At 33.4% G+C, this 5,698-nt stretch overlaps 1 long non-coding RNA gene across 1 annotated transcript in view; it reads left to right on the top strand.

Moving 5' to 3' along the window:
• The window catches only part of LOC111089739, a 10,334-nt gene extending 5,433 nt beyond the window's left edge, over positions 1 to 4,901 (top strand). Inside the window, exons 2-4 of the long non-coding RNA XR_002613948.1 lie at positions 609 to 737; positions 2,343 to 2,487; positions 4,708 to 4,901. This is a non-coding gene — a long non-coding RNA (uncharacterized LOC111089739). The remainder of the gene's footprint in view (positions 1 to 608; positions 738 to 2,342; positions 2,488 to 4,707) is intronic.
• The last annotated feature ends 797 nt before the right edge of the window (positions 4,902 to 5,698 follow it).

Genomic DNA, 5,698 nt, shown 5'->3' with positions numbered 1-5,698 from the left:
AAGTTCCTCGGAAAGAATTTATCTCGGAAATTAACAAACGAGCAGATACGCATCAGTTAAATATGAAGCTATATAATAACCTAATCCTACTGATAGTGCTAATGTAGACGTTTTTTAAAACTTGTGAAGATTTGATTGTGGTGTGTTCGACTTTTACTAGCTGGCGAAACAGTATTACAATTATATTATATTATTAAATATATTAGTATTAGGCCTATTACATTTTAAACACTACATTCTTTAACTAGTCCGTTATGGATTTTCAAGAATTAGAAGAATGTATAATAATAGTATTCCAACCACACTATATTTGTCGACGACGCGTTTCATTCAATCCATAACTCTTCAGGCCAGCTGGGATACAACAAATACAGTAGTGGTCGGAATTATATTCATATTAGGATTCTAATATATGAAATTGACACTGTTTTTCCTTATCATTGTCATTGGATTCTTGCATTTGGTAGATTAAATTCTATTACTTATAATTATCAGACAAGCTTTCTTTGTTACTGAATACCTGAGGCGTTTCATTCATTTTTAATCACATCGCTATAAAGTTAAATTCAACACACACCTGAACTGTATATTTATTTATTTGTCGTCAGGTTTATACTCTAGTGACGTCCACGATATAACTATGCCTCCTAAGTGTCCCCGTTGTGGAAAAATTGTTTACTTCAACGAGTTTAAAATGGCAAATAACATGCAGTGGCATGACACGTGCTACACATGCGGTAAGTATTTGTTTTTAACTGGATTACATATTGAACTTCCATAGATTATAAAGAGAAAGTACTTCGACAATTGAAAATAAAAAAATATCCAATATGTAATCCCCCCAATTCGACATCACACTGCTTTGAGGCACCTTATCGGATAATGGAAACATCTAATGTATTTCACCCATTGTTTCCTCATGGAAAGGGATTATTATAAAGAAATGTGCAAAACTTGACAAATTACATACATCACAATAGCTTGTGCACATGGGCAAAACAAAATTAGTCTACAAATGTTTCCACAAAATGGTAATCATTTTAAACATAACGTTATGCATAAAATGTGTACAAATAACATTCATAAGCTACTAAACACTGTTCGTCTCCGATAATGTATTTAGTATCGCCCGGCACCTAGTGACTCATCGGTAAACCTGCAGGCATACGACGCTAAATATTGGGTTTCGATACCCGTGGTGGGCAGAGCACATATAGCCCATTATGGAGCTTTGTGTTTAACTACACTCCTTTAATACTACCATATTTACTGCTAACAGTATATAATTTCACACTTGTTATAACAATGTTATATACAGGCTTAAGATTTGTTAGTTCGTTTACAAATATGACAGCAATCTGACAAAATCATTTTCTGTTATCCTATATGTCATAGAAGTTTTACAGAGAGACAACACTTTCTGATATTTAAATAAGTTCCCAGTGGCTCAGCTTATGTCTCTAAAAACCAGGTTTCGACACTCGTGCTGGCTGTAGTGTGGCTTTGTACTTGGCAGCAAATAAATAAATATAATAATTAAAAATTGTTGATAATGATGATATTTTAGCACATAACTTCAAATCCAATTGTTTATTGGTCTTGTAACACTAACATCGGTCTTAATATATCTTGTGTGTGACATTTTGGTCAATCGCCATTCATCCGACTTTATATCATACCTCTCACGTGTTAAACAACGAAATATCTGTGATACAAATATTACACTGGACTATTAATAATTTCTTACTGCTTTCTTGGCAGTGACATGTGACAGAAAAAAAATAATTAAATACTATATTTCACACACACTTAGTTTGATATCCATTATGGGATAATCAACAGAAACATAAAACACAATCAAACTAGTCCAGTGTGATTAGATAGGAATATCTCTGCTACTGTTGTATGGTTGCCAGAAATTTCGTAAAATATAGAATTTGAAAAATTATACGTTAATTTCAATACTGTTTGTTTGTATCGGTTACAACGTGTCAAGCTTGTTCGTTTGTTTGTAATTAAGCACAAAGCTACACGGGTATCGAAATCCGGATTCTAGCGTTGTAAGTCCGCAGACATGCCGCTGGGGGGCACGTGTTAAGCAGATATTTAACTGAACAGTTTTCCTTAGTATTGTGGTGTTAGAAGGAGTAAATAACTGTTAAAAAAATTCACAATTTGCTTTTTCTTAATACGATAATAGGATGTTGGTAAAAGTAACCAAAAAATATATATAATGTAAATACTGTTTAAAACTGGGTGGAAAATAAATTACGATATTTATTGTCTCGATTTTATTGAGTTTTCCTACTTAATTCACTGATTTTTGTTTTATTAACTTCAAGTAATCGAAGATTGCAAGAGGCAACTTGATCCTTCAAACATGAGGACACATGAAAATGAGATTTATTGTAAGCACTGCTACTACAAGCTTATTGTAAACGGTTTTCGGAGTGGAGTTCCAGAAATTTGATTTTCGTTAAAACTAGGGTGTGTACAACCTGTATTCATAAGATATTGATAAGTTGTTGTTTTTTTAAGCCTCTGTTGATACTAAGGATTATGGTTTAGGTATATTTTTATGTGGGTGTTTTTCAAGCATGTCACTAAGATCATTGGTAAGAAACAATCTCGACTGAATATGTTTTTTCCATGTTGCTTTTAATTGTTTAAATAATAATAAAAATGCATTTTGTATCCATAATTTCTCTGCTATAAGTCACTGTCAGTAAGTTTTTTTTATATCAGAAAACAAGATCTGAGTTGGACTGTAAAGCCAGTTAAAAATCTATCTGAAATGATAATTATAATCAGTACGAAAATAATGTTATTTTAATATATCTAAAGAGATGGTGAAGTTATGTAACAAGTATATGTTTAATATTTGTGACAAAAATCATGCTAGGTTGTTGGTGTAATAACTAACTTACGTTTCTAGATGTCTTAGTTGTAAACATTTTAAATGAAGTGTAGAAAGAAACAAATTACACTAACCACTCTAAGGATTGATTCAACTTGATATGTCTTTCAAACCCGAGAACAGGATCAGAAGGCAAAGATGTCACGGGTGTTCAATTCCTTTTACAGATGAGTAAAGATTCTTTCATCGCCTCCTTGAAGGGAATTTACTCGTACAGGAACAGCCAGATGATGTGAGGAACCATCTGTTTAATGGTTGTAATTAGGAATGGTGCTTTGAACGGAGTTTATTAAGACTTTAACAACCATTTTGAAACTTTTCGCTGGTGCCACCAGACTCTTTTTTTTTTGGTGGCCAATAAATGTCGTAAGTACGAGACAGGTAACGTCACTGCCTAGCATGAACTGGATACTTTTATGAACATGGCTTTGCCATCAATGTCCCGTACATAACGCTTTTGGAACGAGTTTTATGGTCGAATTGCACAACTACCTCGTATACCAAATACACTGTATCAGCCAAAATTAATATTTCCTAGAGCTTAATCCCAAATATCATACAAAGTGTGTGATGATTTTATAGAGCTTAAATGGTAGCTCGGGTACCAGGCTGTAACAGATTTGAACCTTCTTAAGTGGTAGCTCGGGTACCAGATTTGATCCTTCTTAAATGGTAGCTCGGGTACCAGGCTATAACAGATTTGAACCTTCTTAAGTGGTAGCTCGGGTACCAGATTTGATCCTTCTTAAATGGTAGCTCGGGTACCAGGCTATAACAGATTTGAACCTTCTTAAGTGGTAGCTCGGATACCAGATGGTAACAGATTTGAACCTTCTTAAGTGGTAGCTCGGGTACCAGACGGTACCAGATTTGATTCTTCTTAAATGGTAGCTCGGGTACCAGGCGGTAACAGATTTGAACCTTTCTAAGTGGTAGCTCGGGTACCAGATTTGATTCTTCTTAAATGGTAGCTCGGGTACCAGACGGTAACAGATTTGAACTTTTTGGCTGCTTGCAACAAGGACATCGTGTCAGTCACATTTAATCGATATATAAATGTTGTATCGTTTAGTACTGACCATATCTGATGAAGACGTATAGTATGTTCCCACCTATTACTACTCAAGTAACATATATTTTTTTGTTGTTAAGTGCAAAGCTACACAGTGGGCCATCTGACTTCAGACTTCCCGCTGAGCCCTCTCTCATGAAGTATAATTATAAAGTTACCTGTAGAAAGTAATAGAAACCGTTGACAGGTAAATTGTCTCGTTTTGTAGCCCATCTAGTATGAACCGACGGACTTGTTACAAGTGTAAATAACTCTCAGCCATCAACATGTATGCGTGTTCAGAGAGAATGAAAAGTCATAGAACGGTCGTTAAAACTACTATATATATGTTAGGATATAATGATTTGTTAACAGTATTTCAATCCACACCACTATAAAAATGTTAGATAACATCTTAGTTACAGCTGTGAATATGTGATTCACGTGTATACCAATAACCTTGCCAACTTTTATATGGGATTCACGTGTATACCAGTAACCCTGCCAACTTTTATATGGGATTCACGTGTATACCAGTAACCTCGCCAACTTTTATATGGGATTCACGTGTATACCAGTAACCTTGCCAACTTTTATATGGGATTCACGTGTATACCAGTAACCTCGCCAACTTTTATATGGGATTCACGTGTATACCAGTAACCTTGCCAACTTTTGGTTGATAGAAGTAATACAACACTGTGTATCTTTTATCAAAAATTCTTTTTTTTTTTTACAGGTATTCTCCAGAATTTCAACGGGAAAATGAAGAAGCCAATAATCGTTTCCAACGAAATTATATAACAGAAAATAGTATATGACAGTAATTATATAACAGAAATAGTATATGACAGTAATTATGTAACAGAAAATAGTATATGACAGTAATTATATAACAGAAAATGGTATATGACAGTAATCATATAACAGAAAATAGTATATGACAGTAATTATATAACAAAAATAGTATATGACAGTTTATCTTACAAATTTAAAACACAAAATTATTTCACATATTCCTAATTTTAAAAAAGTGACTTCACGTTGAAACGATGTGTAAGTCAAGTTTAAAATCATAACGTTTGGTTGTAATTAATAAAATCCAGCTCACTGAATGTGGGTTTGATGAGATTGTGTATTTTGTATTTATCTTAAAGTTTGTAACACTATAAAGGTTACATCTCAAACGTATGAAATATATGCAATAATAATAATCTTTATTAGTTCTTTGTAACATTTAATGTTTATTTAAAGGAGATCACGTTTCTCGTATTGATTGGATACTAGATTAACATTGGTTTGTTATACAGAAAGTGTTTAATCAGATATTGTAATCAACACTGTTATGTATGGCTACCAATACAACGAAACGGTAAGTTTATAAAAAAAATGAAAGGATGTTTATGTGTGGTACGCAAATATCACAATTTTAACCAATCTATAGATGAGAAATTGGAGATATATTTATTCAAATATATTATAGAGGTTTGGGGGGTTTTTCTTCACTATAGATAACTGTATATAGTGTACTCAGGCCTGAACCCGTCATTGAAAGCTTGGCCGTAGATCAGTGTGTTTAAATATATTATATGTATACACTTCCTTAAACACTGTCTGTGCCGGATTTGCTCTATAAACACTTAATAAATGTGGTAACGTTTAAGTCTTTTGAATGACGACCAGACTGTGGTTTGAATTAAGGGCTTTAAAAAATTCTGTAGCATTTTACA

This window comes from Limulus polyphemus, unplaced genomic scaffold (genome assembly GCF_000517525.1).
Source record: "Limulus polyphemus unplaced genomic scaffold, Limulus_polyphemus-2.1.2 Scaffold7232, whole genome shotgun sequence".
Lineage (NCBI taxonomy): Eukaryota > Metazoa > Arthropoda > Merostomata > Xiphosura > Limulidae > Limulus > Limulus polyphemus.
This window is presented reverse-complemented; position numbering and strand designations above follow the sequence as displayed.